Below are 20,518 nucleotides of genomic sequence, written 5' to 3'. Positions count from 1 at the left end.
GCTCAGTCGTGTCTGACTCTTAGCAACCCCATGGACTGCAGCCTACCAGGTTTCTCCGCCCATGGGATTTTCCAGGCAAGAGTCTATGAAAATGTTTCACAGGGGTCCATGAATTGTGTGAAATTACATGTCAACTTTTGCAAAAGTGTGCATTTTCCTGGAGAGAGAGGAAGTCCATAACTTTCATTAGCCTCTGTAGGGAGACCATGCCCTTCACACAAGAATAAGAAACATTGATTTAAAATGAAATCCAGTAATGGAGGAGCAAACAGGAGAAAGGTAGAGAAAAGTGACTACTATCCAAAATTATGAAATATCAATTTTGCCATGACCCTTGTAAGAATCCCATCTTTAATGATAAAGCAATAAAACTTAGAGCAATTTTGCAAATTCAAGGACACAGCCATCAAAAGGTGCAGCTGACAGTCCAGCTCTGATGCTTTACTGACTCCAAAGCATATGCCATCCTCACTATGCTGCCCCGTTATCTCCAGGGGGTCCTGGAGTGAAGCCCTTAAGCATATATTTTCCAAATGTTCCTAACAGTCTAGGGAGAGGAGGAACTGATTTCATGGAAACTGAAATGACCCAAAAGAAACTTAATGAAGTGCAGAGTATTTGAATATGACCATTGCCTCTAGGACCCACAGGCCTCAGCCCCCACGGCTTTGACAACTCTGAGCCTGCCCCTGGAACATGGATATTGACCTTGCCTTCTCATCCCACAGACAAACTGGGTTTTTATTCATTCCCAGGGCAATTAAATGAAACTCATTTAATGACCAATTAGAACGGTTGCAAAGGTAAGTATGAGTGATAGAAGAGGAGAAACATCTAACCTATATTGGAACGTGAAAGTGGTTAAGCTAGAGGAAACTCTCTAGAGGTGCTGACACTTGGTGGCCACAAACTGAAGGACAAGTAGAAGTTAGTGGCACAAGAAGTAACACAAAAGTCTCAGCAGAACAGATTTCTGTTAACAACAATATAGTGTTGGAAAGAATAGCAAACCAGTGGACTCTTGTGGACAGAGGGGTCTAAAGGAGGAATACGTGTAGTGTTCAACTCTTTGTGACCCTACGGACTGTAGCCTGCCAGGCTCCTCTGTCCTTGGAATTTCCCATCAAGAATACAATAGTGGGTTGCCATTTACTTCTCCAGGTGATCTTCTGGACCCAGGAATTGAACCTGCATCTCCTGCATTGGCAGGCAGATTCTTTACAACTGGGAAGCCACTAAAGGAGACAGGAACTTGGTAAAAGTTTCTTGCACCCTCACGGACTTGCACACATAATCATAAGCTACAGGATACACACAAGTAGCAATGAGTATATATTACACGTGGTTATGTCCAAATTGTTATTCTCAGTAGCATATGTTTATTTCATCCAAATATATTCAAATATAATCCAAGCAAAAAGAAGCAAAAAATTAGGGGACAGATTTCAAGGTGTATGTAAAGAAAAACTGTTCTTATGTGACAGTTATCAAAAGAAAAGAAAAAATTGAAAGGAAGGAAGGAAAGAGAGAAGGAGAGAGCGAGGAGAAGAAAGGAAAAAAGGGGAGAACAGTGCTTGGAAAAGCAGTGTGTTCCCTGTCATTGCTTCCTCTCCCAGCATTTTGTATATGATTCTATAATTTGGGGTCAAAAACATTTCTGGGATGCAACTATATTTGCTCTTCCTGTACCTTTGCTTAGCTAAAAGACATTTACATCAAGAAGTTAAGTGTGTTTCTTTCTAGATGATAGAATTACAGGTGATTTTTATTTCCAAATTTCTAGCTTAATAGGTACCCTGATTCTTATTTTATTTTATGTTGATTCTTATTTTAAAGTCAGAAAATTCTATAACTATTTCAAAACCTTTCTGCCTCTTGGTCAAACATTTACAAATGCATTAGTATAAAATATACATATCCAATTGTGATGCATTAAGAAACTCAAGAGATTACTCTTTTCATGTAAATTATGCTATAATTAGGAGAAGGAAATGGCAACCCACTCCAATATTCTTGCCTGGAAAATCCCATGGACAGAGGAGCCTGGTGTAGGTCACAGTCCACGGAGTCACAAAGTGTCGGACACGACTGAGCAACTTCACTTCACTCACTTCATACTTTTTCACTGGAGAAGGAAATGGCAACTCACTCCAATATTCCTGCCTGGAAATCCCATGGATGGAGGAGCCTGGCCAGTGGTGGTCCATGGGGTCACAGAGAGTCAGACACAACTGAAGTGACTGAGCATGCACACATGCTATAATTAAGTGATCCTTCATTATTTTTGATACAATAGCTTGTATAGAATACTACTACTACTACTAAGTTGCTTCAGTCGTGTCTGACTCTGTGCAACCCCATAGACGGTGGCCCACCAGGCTCTGCCATCCCTGGGATTCTCCAGGCAGGAACACTGGAGTGGGTTGCCATTTCCTTCTCCAATGCATGAAAGTGAAAAGTGAAAGTGAAGTCGCTCACTCGTGTCCGACTCTTTGCGATCCCATGGACTGCAGCCTACCAGGCTTCTCCACCCATGGGATTTTCCAGGCAAGAGTACTGGAGTTGGTTGCCATTAAGTCCTGTATAAATCTATTGACTATGGATTTTTGTACAATAGGCTATCATTCTTATCAAAAAAAAAGAAACTTTCTTAGCTACCAAAATGGATGCAGGTAATTTTTCTATAAGTACTCACATCCATTTTGGTAACTTTTTCAAAGTGAAAAACCCCATTTGATAAAGCCAAAACATAACATAAAAATGAGTATAAGCAAAGGGAAAAAAAAGTGGCATTTGGGAAAAAAATCTGTCTAATATGCAAAAGAAATGGGATTGGTTTTTAGAATGCATTAAATGTTATATAGATTGATGTTTTCAAAATAGAAACAGAGGCAAAGAATATAAATAGAAATGTAAAAATACAGCAATGGTAAGCTGCAGCTCCTTTCAATAGTGAATCTGGAAAAGAAAATGAAAGCAATGAGACAGCACAATTTTGGCCCTCAGTTTGGCAACATTTTAAACAGTCCCATAATACAGAGAACTGTGTAATATATGCTGCAGCTTTTTGGAGGTATTTTTGACAATATCTGTTCAATTCATTTGTTGTAGCCACGCGTTCTGGGAAACAAACGCACTCAGAGGGACAATGCAGATAGTGGAGTGCTGTTTATTACACCAGTGGGCCCAAAGCAGAGTCTCCTCTTAGCCAAGGACCCTGACCAGTTTTTCTGGAAACCTTATATACCCTAAGTGTGCGTGCCCAAACCCACCTCCCCAAATTCCCTGAAACTAGTCTGAACAAAGGAAAAGAAAGATACAATCAAAGTTAACCCGTGATTCATGTGCCTTAAGCCTAGGTAATTAACAGTGGACAATTATCAATAGGCCTGTGGTCATACCCCAATAAGCATAGTAGAATTTATGATTCTATAGATGGGGAAACAGTGTCAGACTTTATTTTTCTGGGCTCCAAAATCACTGCAGATGGTGACTGCAGCCAGGAAATTAAAAGACGCTTACTCCTTGGAAGGAAAGTTATGACCAACCTAGATAGCATATTCAAAAGCAGAGACATTACTTTGCCAACAAAGGTTCATCTAGTCGAGGCTATGGTTTTTCCTGTGGTCATGTATGGATGTGAGACTTGGACTGTGAAGAAGGCTGAGCGCCGAAGAATTGATGCTTTTGAACTGTGGTGTTGGAGAAGACTCTTGAAAGTCCCTTGGACTGCAAGGAGATCCAACCAGTCCATTCTGAAGGAGATCAGCCTTGGGATTTCTTTGGAAGGAATGATGCTGAGGCTGAAACTCCAGTACTTCGGCCACCTCATGTGAAGAGTTGACTCATTGGAAAAGACTCTGATGCTGGGAGGGATTGGGGGCAGGAGGAGAAGGGGACGACAGAGGATGAGATGGCTGGATGGCATCACGGACTCGATGGACGTGAGTCTGAGTGAACTCCGGGAGTTGGTGATGGACAGGGAGGCCTGGCATGCTGTGATTCATGGGGTCGCAAAGAGTCGGACACGACTGAGCGACTGATCTGATCTGATCAGTTACACTATAATTAGGGTATTCTTTTAGGCAAGAGAGAGTCTAGGTATGAGCCCTGGAGCTCTTCCATACAGGGGCCCTGGTTTTCCAGTTGGTATATCATTTCTATAGATACTGGGCCTATAGCCCAAAGTCCACAGTCTGGCCCAAGATCGAGTCCTGCTTTCAAGATGGAGCCTGTTCTGTCTGTTTCCTCCTTCATTCCTACCTCTTGATGCTCTTAACGCATAGTACGAGGATCAGTCATAGGGATATATTCCGCCCTGACTCTCTGACCTCCAATTTGGGAGAACAACATCAACCTTTGGGTTACAAAGTTCATAATACATTGTAAAACAAAGGCTCCACAAAGCAGAACTATCAAGGCAACTATAACAATGGTAAATATAGTTTTCCACCAATCACCCTTCATCCAAGATAGGACGGAAATCCAAAAAGGAAGATTATCATCAGACATAACTTTTACCTGACCTTTCATGTCATGGAGTGTGGCTGATATATAGCCAGATAAATCAGGAATATATACACAACATTCAACTTTAATTATATAGCACAGGTCCCTCTTTGTACTGAAACTATGGTTAGTCTCAAGATGATACCAGCAAGTCCTTGTAGCAGCAGTTGATTGTAGAGCTTCATCTCTGTTTCTTCTTAAAGAGGATCTTGGTTTCACAGGGATCAGTAGGGTCTTTTGTGTAGTGCCCTCAGCGTCTTCCAGTCTGAGTGGTATGCTCTCTTCACCCTCATGTGGAGGATGCAGGGAGTGACACCTGCAACCTTAACTGCAGTAGGGCTGGTTAGAACAAGAGTATATGGACCTTCCAATGTGGTGCCAAGGAGTCATGTTTCCAGTCCTTGACCACACCTGATTTCCGGGCACAAATTCGTGAATCTGTTCCCCAAGGGGGAATGGCACCCTTTCTTCTACAAACTTAGTTACCTGATTTATTACCTTACCCAGTTGTTCCATCTGCTGTGAAATCTCATCTCCCCTTACCTGAGGCAAATTTGTTGACACCTATTTTATTATGGGAGGGGGCCTCCCGTACACAATTTTGTACGGAGAAGAGCCATGGGACTTAGGGGTCATCCTGAGTCTGAGCAGAGCTGTCGGAAACAAGTCCACCCAGGAACTGTCAGTCTCTAAGATCCACTTGGAGAGTGTCTCTTTAAGTGTTGGTTGGTTCCTTCCACCATCCCAGAACTCTGCGGCCTATATGCTGTATGTAATTTCCACTTAATGTTTAAAGTTTTGCTTACTTGTTATACTAAATCAGCTGCAAAAGCAGGGCCATTGTCCGATCCAATGCCGGTAGGAAATCCAAATCAGAGAACTATCTCCCTAAAGCAGGCACCAGGCTACTTTTGATGCTCTTTCAGTCCAGATAGGAAAAGCTTCTACCCATCCCAAGAACGTACATACTATGACCAGCAGGTAATGGCAGTGTCGGTGAGGTTTCATTTCAGTGAAGTCCACTTCCAGGTGTTCAAAGGGCAGTGTGCCTTTTACCTGAATCCCTGGAGGTTTCTGTATGTGCCGAGAGGCAGCATTGACCTGTGAGCAGGCAGTGCAGTTCTGAGATTTTGTCCTGCATAGGGAAGAGAGGCAGGGAACCAAGAAATATTTTCAAATTAGCTCTTCCAGTTTTTCATGGCCTAGATGGGTGGCTTCGTGTGTTTGGCTTAGCAGAGTGGGTGCCAGCTCCTCCAGTACCAATAATTTGCCACTTGGCAATTCCCACCATCCCTTTTCAGTCTTGATGGCCCCTTCTGCTTTGGCTAGTTGGTTTTGGGCTTCAGTGTATTTGGGAGAGTCTAGTGTTAGCTGAGGTAGCTCCGCCATATGAGAGCTTTAATAGGGGCTTCACTTGTCACCCCCAAGCCCTCGGCTGCTTGTTTAGTGGTCTTATCTGCCAGTCTGTTCCCTGAGCCCAGCGGATATCCTTTTTTTGACGTCCTCAGCAGTGTATGACTGCACCCCTTTCTGGTTCCCAGACAGCATCTAATAGGCTCTTAATTTCTTCCTTATTTTTAATATCTTTTTCACTAGCTGTCAAAGGCCTCTCTCCTTGTACAGAGCCCTGTAGTGTGGCAAAAGCATACCTGGAGTCTGTGTAAATGTTTGTCTTCTTACATTTTGACAGCTGGAGGGCCTGGATTAGAGCATATAGTTCGGCCTGTTGAGCGGACCAGTGTGATGGCAGAGAGCTAGCCTCAGTGATGCTTTCTTCCATGACTACTGCATATCCCGACAGTCATTGTCCTTGTTTCACCAGGCTGGTGCCCTTGGTGTACGGGACCAAATCTGGATCCGGGATTGGCTGGTCTCTCAAGTCAAGTCTGCTGGCATATTTCCTTGCAATCATGTGAGGGCCCACCTTCTCCGGCAAGAAAGAGAGTGGCCAGATTCAGGGCCTGACAAGGCTCAGTAGTAACCTGGGGGTTCTCACATAACAGTCCCTGGTATTGAGCAATCCGGGATGTTGACAGCCATTTGTGGGGATCCCCTCTCAGGTGAGTGTTGACCTCATGCGGCACTTTTATGAACAAATCTTGGCCCAAAGTCAGCTTGGTTGCCTCCCAGAGCAGTAACGCAAATGCAGCAACTGCCCATAAGCATCCCAGCCACCCAGTGGCAACATTGCCCAGCTGATTAGAGATAAGTCACTGGTCTGTCCCATGTCCCCATAGTCTGGGACAACAATCCCTTAGCTACCTTGTCCTTTTCAGTCACGGCTTAGCAAGGTCTGGCAGGCCCAAGGCGGCTGCTGATGTAATTGTACTGGGTTTGAGTTCTATTACCAGTGGGACTTGTTTTGCAAGCCTTGGGGAAGGGGTAAGGGTTGTCTTCTGCCCAGACCTCAGGGAATTGTTGAGTTAACTCTCTCTCTTGACTATTTAGCCCGTCTGGTTTCCTTTCTGGGAGACTGTGCAACTTCCATTCATCTTAAGGGCTTATGAGCTGAGGTGGAATTCTGAGGGCATTGACCAGAGGTCTCCATTGCTGGGATTGGAGCCTGCCAAAACGGTGGCTCAACGAACTCCAGGAGAGCTGGTGGAAGAGCAGTGGCTGCTGCAGGAACTTCACCTGGCCCTGGATTGGGCATTAAGGCGGGCTCCAGTCCTGGTGGAGCACTGGGAGGCAGGGGCGTCATTACCCAGCATGAGGGAGGGGTCAAGTCCACCCAGGAACGGACAGTCTCTAAGATCCACTTGGAGAGTGTCTCTTTAAGTGTTGGTTGGTTCCTTCCACCATCCCAGAACCCTGCGGCCTACATGCTGTATGTAATTTCCGCTTTATGTTTGAAGTTTTGCTTACTTGTTACACTAAATCAGCTACAAAAGCCGGGCCATTGTCCGATCCAATGCTGGGAGGAAATCCAAATCTGGGAGCTATCTTCCTAAGCAGACACCAGGCTACTTTTGATGCTCTTTCAGTCCAGGTAGGAAAAGCTTCTACCCATCCCGAGAACGTACATACTATGACCAGCAGGTACTGGTAGTGTCGGTGAGGTTCATTTCAGTGAAGTCCACTTCCAGGTGTTCAAAGGGCAGTGTGCCTTTTACCTGAATCCCTGGAGGTTTCTGTATGTGCCGAGAGGCAGCATTGACCTGTGAGCAGGCAGTGCAGTTCTGAGATTTTGTCCTGCATAGGGAAGAGAGGCAGGGAACCAAGAAATATTTTCAAATTAGCTCTTCCAGTTTTTCATGGCCTAGATGGGTGGCTTCGTGTGTTTGGCTTAGCAGAGTGGGTGCCAGCTCCTCCAGTACCAATAATTTGCCACTTGGCAATTCCCACCATCCCTTTTCAGTCTTGATGGCCCCTTCTGCTTTGGCTAGTTGGTTTTGGGCTTCAGTGTATTTGGGAGAGTCTAGTGTTAGCTGAGGTAGCTCCGCCATATGAGAGCTTTAATAGGGGCTTCACTTGTCACCCCCAAGCCCTCGGCTGCTTGTTTAGTGGTCTTATCTGCCAGTCTGTTCCCTGAGCCCAGCGGATATCCTTTTTTTGACGTCCTCAGCAGTGTATGACTGCACCCCTTTCTGGTTCCCAGACAGCATCTAATAGGCTCTTAATTTCTTCCTTATTTTTAATATCTTTTTCACTAGCTGTCAAAGGCCTCTCTCCTTGTACAGAGCCCTGTAGTGTGGCAAAAGCATACCTGGAGTCTGTGTAAATGTTTGTCTTCTTACATTTTGACAGCTGGAGGGCCTGGATTAGAGCATATAGTTCGGCCTGTTGAGCGGACCAGTGTGATGGCAGAGAGCTAGCCTCAGTGATGCTTTCTTCCATGACTACTGCATATCCCGACAGTCATTGTCCTTGTTTCACCAGGCTGGTGCCCTTGGTGTACGGGACCAAATCTGGATCCGGGATTGGCTGGTCTCTCAAGTCAAGTCTGCTGGCATATTTCCTTGCAATCATGTGAGGGCCCACCTTCTCCGGCAAGAAAGAGAGTGGCCAGATTCAGGGCCTGACAAGGCTCAGTAGTAACCTGGGGGTTCTCACATAACAGTCCCTGGTATTGAGCAATCCGGGATGTTGACAGCCATTTGTGGGGATCCCCTCTCAGGTGAGTGTTGACCTCATGCGGCACTTTTATGAACAAATCTTGGCCCAAAGTCAGCTTGGTTGCCTCCCAGAGCAGTAACGCAAATGCAGCAACTGCCCATAAGCATCCCAGCCACCCAGTGGCAACATTGCCCAGCTGATTAGAGATAAGTCACTGGTCTGTCCCATGTCCCCATAGTCTGGGACAACAATCCCTTAGCTACCTTGTCCTTTTCAGTCACGGCTTAGCAAGGTCTGGCAGGCCCAAGGCGGCTGCTGATGTAATTGTACTGGGTTTGAGTTCTATTACCAGTGGGACTTGTTTTGCAAGCCTTGGGGAAGGGGTAAGGGTTGTCTTCTGCCCAGACCTCAGGGAATTGTTGAGTTAACTCTCTCTCTTGACTGTTTAGCCCGTCTGGTTTCCTTTCTGGGAGACTGTGCAACTTCCATTCATCTTAAGGGCTTATGAGCTGAGGTGGAATTCTGAGGGCATTGACCAGAGGTCTCCATTGCTGGGATTGGAGCCTGCCAAAACGGTGGCTCAACGAACTCCAGGAGAGCTGGTGGAAGAGCAGTGGCTGCTGCAGGAACTTCACCTGGCCCTGGATTGGGCATTAAGGCGGGCTCCAGTCCTGGTGGAGCACTGGGAGGCAGGGGCGTCATTACCCAGCATGAGGGAGGGGTCAAGTCCACCCAGGAACGGACAGTCTCTAAGATCCACTTGGAGAGTGTCTCTTTAAGTGTTGGTTGGTTCCTTCCACCATCCCAGAACCCTGCGGCCTACATGCTGTATGTAATTTCCGCTTTATGTTTGAAGTTTTGCTTACTTGTTACACTAAATCAGCTACAAAAGCCGGGCCATTGTCCGATCCAATGCTGGGAGGAAATCCAAATCTGGGAGCTATCTTCCTAAGCAGACACCAGGCTACTTTTGATGCTCTTTCAGTCCGGGTAGGAAAAGCTTCTACCCATCCCGAGAACGTACATACTATGACCAGCAGGTACTGGTAGTGTCGGTGAGGTTCATTTCAGTGAAGTCCACTTCCAGGTGTTCAAAGGGCAGTGTGCCTTTTACCTGAATCCCTGGAGGTTTCTGTATGTGCCGAGAGGCAGCATTGACCTGTGAGCAGGCAGTGCAGTTCTGAGATTTTGTCCTGCATAGGGAAGAGAGGCAGGGAACCAAGAAATATTTTCAAATTAGCTCTTCCAGTTTTTCATGGCCTAGATGGGTGGCTTCGTGTGTTTGGCTTAGCAGAGTGGGTGCCAGCTCCTCCAGTACCAATAATTTGCCACTTGGCAATTCCCACCATCCCTTTTCAGTCTTGATGGCCCCTTCTGCTTTGGCTAGTTGGTTTTGGGCTTCAGTGTATTTGGGAGAGTCTAGTGTTAGCTGAGGTAGCTCCGCCATATGAGAGCTTTAATAGGGGCTTCACTTGTCACCCCCAAGCCCTCGGCTGCTTGTTTAGTGGTCTTATCTGCCAGTCTCTTCCCTGAGCCCAGGGGGTATCCTTTTTTTTGACGTCCTCAGCAGTGTATGACTGCACCCCTTTCTGGTTCCCAGACAGCATCTAATAGGCTCTTAACTTCTTCCTTATTTTTAATATCTTTTTCACTAGCTGTCAAAGGCCTCTCTCCTTGTACAGAGCCCTGTAGTGTGGCAAAAGCATACCTGGAGTCTGTGTAAATGTTTGTCTTCCTACTTTTTGACAGCTGGAGGGCCTGGATTAGAGCATATAGTTCGGCCTGTTGAGCGGACCAGTGTGATGGCAGAGAGCTAGCCTCAAGGATGGTTTCTTCCATGACTACTGCATATCCCGACAGTCATTGTCCTTGTTTCACCATGCTGGTGCCCTTGGTGTGCAGGACCAAATCTGGGTCCGGGATTGGCTGGTCTCTCAAGTCAGGTCTGCTGGCATATTTCCTTGCAATCATGTGAGGGCCCACCTTCTCCCACAGGAAGGAGAGTGGCCGGATTCAGGGCCTGACAAGGCTCAGTAGTAACCTGGGGGTTCTCACATAACAGTCCCTGGTATTGAGTAATCCAGGATGTTGACAGCCATTTGTGGGGATCCCCTCTCAGGTGAGTGTTGACCTCATGCGGCACTTTTATGAACAAATCTTGGCCCAAAGTCAGCTTGGTTGCCTCCCAGAGCAGTAATGCAAATGCAGCAACTGCCCATAAACATCCCAGCCACCCAGTGGCAACATTGCCCAGCTGATTAGAGACAAGTCACTGGTCTGTCCCATGTCCCCATAGTCTGGGACAAGACTCCCATAGCCACCTTTTCCTTTTCAGTCACATAAAGAGTAAACGGCTTAGCAAGTTCTGGCAGGCCCATGTGGGTGCTGATGTAATTGTACTGGGTTTGAGTTCTATTACCAGTGGGACTTGTTTTGCAAGCCTTGGGGAAGGGGTAAGGGTTGTCTTCTGCCCAGACCTCAGGGAATTGTTGAGTTAACTCTCTCTCTTGACTATTTAGCCCATCTGGTTTCCTTTCTGGGAGACTGTGCAACTTCCATTCATCTTAAGGGCTTATGAGCTGAGATGGAATTCTGAGGGCATTGACCAGAGGTCTCCATTGCTGGGATTGGAGCCTGCCAAAACGGTGGCTCAACGAACTCCAGGAGAGCTGGTGGAAGAGCAGTGGCTGCTGCAGGAACTTCACCTGGCCCTGGATTGGGCATTAAGGCGGGCTCCAGTCCTGGTGGAGCACTGGGAGGCAGGGGCGTCATTACCCAGCATGAGGGAGGGGTCAAGTCCACCCAGGAACGGACAGTCTCTAAGATCCACTTGGAGAGTGTCTCTTTAAGTGTTGGTTGGTTCCTTCCACCATCCCAGAACCCTGCAGCCTACATGCTGTATGTAATTTCCACTTGATGTTTAAAATTTTGCCTACTTGTTACACTAAATCAGCTACAAAAGCCGGGCCATTGTCCGATCCAATGCTGGGAGGAAATCCAAATCTGGGAGCTATCTCCCTAAGCAGGCACCAGGCTACTTTTGATGCTCTTTCAGTCCGGGTAGGAAAAGCTTCTACCCATCCCAAGAAAGTACATACTATGACCAGCAGGTAATGGCAGTGTCGGTGAGGTTTCATTTCAGTGAAGTCCACTTCCAGGTGTTCAAAGGGCAGTGTGCCTTTTACCTGAATCCCTGGAGGTTTCTGTATGTGCCGAGAGGCAGCATTGACCTGTGAGCAGGCAGTGCAGTTCTGAGATTTTGTCTTGCATAGGGAAGAGAGGCAGGGAACCAAGAAATATTTTCAAATTAGCTCTTCCAGTTTATCATGGCCTAGATGGGTCACTTGGTGTGTTTGGCTTACCAGAGTGGGTGCCAGCTCCTCCAGTACCAATAATTTGCCACTTGGCAATTCTCACCATACCCTTTCAGTCTTGATGGCCCCTTCTGCTTTGGCTAGTTGGTTTTGGGCTTCAGTGTATTTTGGAGAGTCTAGTGTTAGCTCAGGTAGCTCTGCCAAAGGAGAGCTTTAATAGGGGCTTCACTTGTCACCCCCAAGCCCTCAGCTGCTTGTTTAGTGGTCTTATCTGCCAGTCTGTTCCCTGAGCCCAGCGGATATCCTTTTTTTGACGTCCTCAGCAGTGTATGACTGCACCCCTTTCTGGTTCCCAGACAGCATCTAATAGGCTCTTAATTTCTTCCTTATTTTTAGTATCTTTATCACTAGCTGTCAAAGGCCTCTCTCCATGTACAGAGCCCTGTAGTGTGGCAAAAGCATACCTGGAGTCTGTGTAAATGCTTGTCTTCTTACCTTTTGACAGCCGGAGGGCCTGGATTAGAGCATATAGTTCGGCCTGTTGAGCGGACCAGTGTGATGGCAGAGAGCTAGCCTCAAGGATGGTTTCTTCCATGACTACTGCATATCCCGACAGTCATTGTCCTTGTTTCACCAGGCTGGTGCCTTTGGTGTACAGGACCAAATCTGGGTCCGGGATTGGCTGGTCTCTCAAGTCAGGTCTGCTGGCATATTTCCTTGCAATCATGTGAGGGCCCACCTTCTCCCGCAAGACGGTGGCCAGATTCAGGGCCTGACAAGGCTCAGTAGTAACCTGGGGGTTCTCACAGAACAGTCCCTGGTATTGAGTAATCCAGGATGTTGACAGCCATTTATGGGGATCCCCTCTCAGGTGAGTGTTGACCTCATGCGGCACTTTTATGAACAAATCTTGGTCCAAAGTCAGCTTGGTTGCCTCCCAGAGCAGTAACGCAACTGCAGCAACTGCCCATAATCATCCCAGCCACCCAGTGGCAACATTGCCCAGCTGATTAGAGACAAGTCACTGGTCTGTCCCATGTCCCCATAGTCTGGGACAAGACTCCCATAGCCACCTTTTCCTTTTCAGTCACATAAAGAGTAAACGGCTTAGCAAGTTCTGGCAGGCCCAAGGCGGCTGCTGATGTAATTGTACTGGGTTTGAGTTCTATTACCAGTGGGACTTGTTTTGCAAGCCTTGGGGAAGGGGTAAGGGTTGTCTTCCGCCCAGACCTCAGGGAATTGTTGAGTTAACTCTCTCTCTTGACTGTTTAGCCCGTCTGGTTTCCTTTCTGGGAGACTGTGCAACTTCCATTCATCTTAAGGGCTTATGAGCTGAGGTGGAATTCTGAGGGCATTGACCAGAGGTCTCCATTGCTGGGATTGGAGCCTGCCAAAACGGTGGCTCAACGAACTCCGGGAGAGCTGGTGGAAGAGCAGTGGCTGCTGCAGGAACTTCACCTGGCCCTGGATTGGACATTAAGGCGGGCTCCAGTCCTGGTGGAGCACTGGGAGGCAGGGGCGTCATTACCCAGCATGAGAGAGGGGTCAAGTCCACCCAGGAACGGACAGTCTCTAAGATCCACTTGGAGAGTGTCTCTTTAAGTGTTGGTTGGTTCCTTCCACCATCCCAGAACCCTGCGGCCTACATGCTGTATGTAATTTCCACTTGATGTTTAAAATTTTGCCTACTTGTTACACTAAATCAGCTACAAAAGCCGGGCCATTGTCCGATCCAATGCTGGGAGGAAATCCAAATCTGGGAGCTATCTCCCTAAGCAGGCACCAGGCTACTTTTGATGCTTTTTCAGTCTGGGTAGGAAAAGCTTCTACCCATCCCGAGAACGTACATACTATGACCAGCAGGTACTGGTAGTGTCAGTGAGGTTTCATTTCAGTGAAGTCATACAGCATATAGGCCGCAGAGTTCTGGGATGGTGGAAGGAACCAACTGAACACTTAAAGAAACACTCTCCAAGTGGATCTTAGAGACTGACAGTTCCTGGGTGGACTTGTTTCCGACAGCTCTGCTCAGACTCAGGATGACCCCGAAGTCCCTTGGCTCTTCTCCGTACAAAATTGTGTACGGGAGGCCCCCTCCCATAATAAAACAGGTGTCAACAAATTTGCCACAGGTAAGGGAAGATGAGATTTCACAGCAGATGGAACAACTGGGTAAGGTAATAAATCAGGTAACTAAGTTTGTACAAGAAAGAGTGCCATTCCCCCTTGGGGAACAGATTCTTGAATTTGTGCCCGGGGATCAGGTGTGGTCAAGGACTGGGAACACAACTCCTTGGCCCCACAGTGGAAGGGTCCATATACTGTTGTTCTAACCAGCCCTACTGCAGTTAAAGTTGCAGGTGTCACTCCCTGGATCCTCCACATGAGGGTGAAGAGGGCATACCATGCAGACTGGAGGATGCTGAGGGCACTACACAAAAGACCCTACTGATCCCTGTGAAACCAAGATCCTCTTAAAGAAGAAACAGAGATGAAGCTCTACAATCAACTGCTGCTACAAGGACTTGCTGGTATCATCTTGAGACTAACCATAGTTTCAGTACAAAGAGGGACCTGTGCTATATAATTAAAGTTGAATGTTGTGTATATATTCCTGATTTATCTGGCTATATATCAGCCACACTCCATGACATGAAAGGTCAGGTAAAAGTTATGTCTGATGATAATCTTCCTTTTTGGATTTCCATCCTATCTTGGATGAAGGGTGATTGGTGGAAAACTATATTTACCATTGTTATAGTTGCCTTGATAGTTCTGCTTTGTGGAGCCTTTGTTTTATAATGTATTATGAACTTTGTAATCCAAAGGTTGATGTCGTTCTCCCAAATTGGAGGTCGGAAAGTCAGGGCATATCCCTATGAATGTTGCTCATACTATGAGTTAAGAGCATCAAGAGGTAGGAATGAAGGAGGAAACAGACAGAACAGGCTCCATCTTGAAAGCAGGACTCCATCTTGGGCCGGACTGCTGACTTTGAACTATATGCCCAGTATCTATGGAAACGACATACCAACTGGAAAACCAGGGCCCCTGGATGGAAGAGCCCCAGGGCTCATACCTAGACTCTCTCTTGCCTAAAAGAATACCCTAATTATCTGTGTAACTGAATAGAATCATAGATTCTACCATGCTTATTGGGGTATGACCACAGGCCTATTGATAATTGTCCACTGTTAACTACCTAGGCTTAAGGCATATGAATCACAGGTTAACTTTGATTGTATCTTTCTTTTCCTTTGTTCAGACTAGTTTCAGGGAATTTGAGGAGATGGGTTTGGGCACATACACTTAGGATATATAAGGTTTCCAGAGAAACTGGTCAGGGTCCTTGGCTAAGAGGAGACTCTACCTTGGGCCCGCCGGTGTAATAAATGGCACTCTACTATCTGCATTGTCCTTAGTGAGTTTGTTTCCCAGAACAGGTGGCTACAACACTTTAACTATGTATTCTTTGTTTTACAGTAATTTCACCTGTCAGCTTTTCTCCTGTAGAATTAACTGCATAAATGTGCAAAGAGAACTTCATCATAGTTTTGAAAGATTTAAATGGAAATAAAATAAATATCATTCCGCAAAATAATGGTTGAATATGTTATGGTCCATTAATAAGACAAAGGCTATGTAGCAGCTTAAATAATAGTTTTCCTAGTTTAAAAACTTTGCATTCACATATAATGCATAGAAAATGATCTAGAAGGATACATATTAAATTAAAGATATGATTTTTTCAGGGGGTGAGAAGGGCTGGAGAAAGAAGGGGTAGGTCACAAAAGACTTACGTTTAGTTGCATCGCATGATTTGTTTTACCTATAGTGAGACCACATCATAATTGTAAATTTAGCCATTTTTTTAAATAAAAGGAAAAATGAGACAATTTTATGTTTCCTCAAAGATGTTTGCGTGAAGAAAGGAATAGAGGCATCACTCAGTTCAAACATCTAAATTTAAAGTTAGAGATCCTGATGCCAAAAGATTTGAAATTACTCAAAAAAGAAGATATTTCTCATGCCCTAAGCTATATAACTAAAGTCTCCTGATTCACATCCAGTGTTCTCTCAGGCCACTCAAGTGCAAGGCTAGTATTCTTTAATTTTGAGCACAGTATCAGTAATTTTTGTGTTTTAGATGATGACGATGCTGAGGGTAGTAAGTCTTCCCTAAGTGTAAGCAGATGTGTGCACCCCTGTTATAGGAAGCAGAATTGAGTAGAAATTAATTATAACCACATTGCTTCCCCAGATTAATCATAATGAGCTGGTAGTAACGCTTCTACATGTGCTGCATGATAATAGTTGCTTGCAGAGTTTATGGTCCTAATTATTTAGTATTAAAGGCCTCATTTTGAGGTGCACAGCAACGTTCAATTAGAGAAAAATAGAGTAAATGCATTTGTTTAAACAGGAATTTACAAGGCATTATAGTTGCAGGCATAACAAACACTCCCAAGATCACTTCAAGAATTGGAATTCAGCAATAAGAAACCTGCCAAAATGATAGTAGTAGACCCTGATTTTGTGAATGCAGATGGTGCTGCAGCTTCTGAATGGTTCAATAAAAAAAAAAAAAAAAAAAACTATTTGCTGATAATTCAACATCGCAGTCTAGTGGGATCAACTGCTTTCCCCCATATCCTTTCAGCAGAGAATTTTCTGCTGTCCACATTTCCTAAAAGAAGACCTGAACCTTTGATGTTCAATGCCAGGATCAAGTAACAACCAGAGACCACTTCACTGTGGGAGAAAAACAAAACAGCATTTGGCCCCATGTCCAAATTCCACTCCATTGTTCATTTACCAAAACTAAAATTGTAATAAAAACAAGATTATGGACCGCATATAGGCCTATAAAATAACTTTGGAAAATTACAGATCCAGGAAAAAGAAAAAAACAATCAAAAATGTCAATATCAGCTGTAAAACTATCTAAAAATGCAACAAATAATGTAATAAAGAACAGAGGTGGAATTTGGCTCTGAATTGAGTTGCCCACCTGCAAGTTATTTTTAGGCATCCCCAAGATGGAAAGGAATACATGAAAAAAAAAAAAAAAAAACTTTCCGCAAGTCCCCATAAAAAGAGTGCTCTGTGGTTGAATCCTCACTCAGATTTCAAACCAAACCTTGGCTCTGCTACGCACAGACTTTGAATAAACTAAGGACAGAGGAAAATAAACAAAAGAAGATAAAAGAAAAGGTAAACGTGTCTGTATAGAAAGGAAGAAATGAAACTACTTTCGCTAATTAAAGTTTTTTTCTTCTCATTCATGCTTAAAGGAAATCATACCCACCACATAACTCACAAGACAGGTTACTTGAGGAGAAGGTTTAAAAATCTACTTTCTTTCTGGCTTCCAGAAAGTGACAAAATTGGGCAATAGAAAGTTATTCTTCATATTGGGTGAAAGAAACAGAAAATAAACTATGATGAGGGTTGCCCCTTGTCTCTTCAAATACATTTTCTCTATACCTTCAAAATCTGTTAACGATGGAGGGCAATCAGATCACAAAGTGAGTGATTATCAGTTTATAATCATTGTTTTGTTCTAAAGATGATGAGCTGTAAAATATCCAACAACGAAAAAGTACATCCTGGAGAACAACATCCCTGGGCCTAGTTTTTTTTTTTTTTCAGTAAATTCTAAAACTTGCATTTCAGATTGTGTGTGTATGTGTATGTATGTGTGTGTGTGTTAAGTTGCTTCAGTCATGTCCAACTCTTTGTGACCATATGGACTATGGTTGGCCAGGCTCCTCTGTTCATGGGATTTCCCAGGCAAAAGTACTGGAGTGAGTTGCCATTTCCTCCCCCAGTGGATTTCAGGTTATAAGACTCACCAATCTCAACACAATGCCAACTGAAAGACCAGATTTAGTGGCCAAATAGAGTAAGTATATTTAGAGACATGTAGGCCAGGTTTATGGGCTTCCCTGGAGGCACAGTGGTAAAGAATCTGCCTGAACTGCGGGAGACATGGAATCTATCCCTGGGTCGGGAAGATCCCCTGGAGAAGGAAATGGAAACTCACTCCAATATTTTTGCCTGGGAAATCCTGCAGACAGAGGAGCCTGGCAGGCTACAATCCATGGGGTCTCAAAAGAATTAGGCATGACTTAGTGACTAAACAACAAGTCTATGTTTAGGCATAATGCTAAGGTTTCAGGTTAATGGCACAATGACATTGGGAGCGTGGGGGTTTTCCTCTTCAGTCAGTCTGTCTTCTGTCAGGATCATTGCCATGGAAACCTTGGAAAGTAATTTACAACGTTCATTTTTTACATATAAAGGACACTTCATCAGCTCATCTCAGTCCCTTAGCAGCATTCAACACAGCTGGCCTCTCCCAATTCTCCATGGTCATGACAGACAGAGATTTGCTCAGTCACATTGGATTCTTTGCAACCACACAAACTATAGCCTGCCAGGCTGCTCTGCCCATAGAATTCTCCAGGCAAGAATACTGGAGTGGGTTGCCATTCTTTTCTTCAGGGGATCTTTCCTCCCCAGGGATTGAACCTGGGTCTCTTGCATTGCAGGCAGATCCTTTACTGTCTGAGCCACACTCTCTCCCTATTTCTCCATCAACACCATCTGCTGCTTTTCTACCTCCATGCTGTGTCATCTGCTTCTATCCTTCTACCTTCTGTACATGGGCATGTACCCGACTTCCATTCTGAGCCTCTTTTCTTCCTTGTCTTCACTTCTTTTCATTTAATCATATCCATTCTCCATCTTTGCATATCATCTCTAGCCTATGTCCAACCTAGAAATCCCCCTTGAGCTTCATTCTCCTAGATGTTGCTGTCTCCTTGACATCTCTACCAAAACACCCAAAAGTAATTTCAAACTTAATGTGGTCCAAAAACAAACCGTTCCCTTTTTTCTCCAAATCTGTTCTTTTTCTTAAATTCCCTGCCTCATTTCCTTTGTTTTTTTTTTTAATTAAATATAGCTGATTTACAAAATTAATGTTAGTTTCAGGTGTACATCATAGTGATTCAATATTTTTATAGATTAAATTCCATTTAAAGTTATTTTGAAATATTCATCATATTCCCTATGCTTTACAATAAAATCCCTCAGTTCAGTTCAGTTCAGTTCAGTCTCTCAGTCGTGTCTGACTCTTTGCGACCACATGAATCACAGCACACCAGGCCTCCCTGTCCCTCACCAACTCCCAGAGTTCACTCAGACTCACGTCCATCGAGTCAGTGATGCCATCCAGCCATCTCATCCTCTGTCATCCCCTTCTCCTCCTGCCCCTGTTTATTTTATATGTAGTAGTTTGTACCTCTTAATCTCCTACCCTTATTTTGTCCCTCCCTCTTTCCCTCTCCCCACTGGTAACCACAGTGAAACAAAATGTCCAATGGGTGAGACAGACATTATTAATTGTAATGTGTTAGCATAAGTGGTAAAAAAAAAAAAAAAAAGGCACAAAATAGCATAGGAACAGAGTCTATAGTTATCACTTGGGAAGGAAATAATTAAAAGGAGGTGTTTCTGAGCTATTGTTTTCAGGGATGTTATGGCACCAGGATTTGCCTTGAGACCCTTTTTGTCTGCCTAAAGTAATGCTTTGGGGGGGTGGGGGGGTGGGGCAATTCCCTAGCCATTCTATTCCAGGCCATTACCAATTCCCAAGAAGCAAACATTCAACAATTGTCAACAACTTTTCAGCATTTCACTGTTACAATCACTGCCTGGCAAACCCATTCCCTTACTTTGAGAACTATTTCAAAGGTCCTCTCCTCTTTGAAGCATTTGCATTCTATCAATCAATCCTCTCCTGAGCCTCTACAGGCTTCCACAATGGCATGAATAGTTATCACGGCGTACACTATAGTGGACATGGCTATTCACGTAGCACACTGTATTAGTCACCTCAGGCTGCCTTAGCTAAACGCCATATGCTAGGTGCTTAAACAGGAGATACTTATTTTCTCACAGATGAGTTCTGGAGGCCAGAAGTTCAAGATAAAGGTGTCATCTAGGTTGGTTTCTGGTGAGGATCTCTCCTCGGCATGTAGCCTTCTAGCTGTGTCTGAAGAGAGACACTTGGTGGAGAGCGAGAGCTCTGAAGTGTCTTGCTCTCTTCTTCTAATAAGGGCACCAGCTTAGGGCCCCACACTTATGATGTCATTTAACCTTTAACACTGTCTCAGAGGCCCTATCTCCAAATATAGTCATATTGAGATTTAGGTCTTCAACACACGAATACTGAGGAGACATAACATTTAGTCTATAATATACATGTGCCTCATAAAGACTGTTTCTTGGCCATAGTTTTATCCCAACATTTTCTTCTGAGCCTAACATAGATTAAGTTCCCCAAAATAACCTTTTAGTGAAAGGATGGATGAATGAATCAATGGATAGATGGATGAAGAAATCCTAAATGAGGTGATTACTACTTAAGGATACAAGGTTTAACAGTTCTTTCTGCAAAAAATGCTCCTTAAGCGCTGGGCTATAGAAATTGTATTTTATTTTTATTTTCATACTATGAAGTGTCAGTCCCCCAGTCTTGTCCAACTCTTTGCAACCACATGGATGTAGCCCACAAGGCTTCTTTGTCCATGGGATTCTCCAGGCAAACACACTAGAGTGGGTTGCCATTC

The sequence above is a fragment of the Bos grunniens genome, chromosome 6 (assembly GCF_055505025.1).
Source record: "Bos grunniens cultivar Pamir isolate PY7600 chromosome 6, Bosgru_T2T1.0, whole genome shotgun sequence".
In the NCBI taxonomy this organism is placed as follows: domain Eukaryota; kingdom Metazoa; phylum Chordata; class Mammalia; order Artiodactyla; family Bovidae; genus Bos; species Bos grunniens.
Note: the sequence above shows the minus strand (reverse complement) of the source record.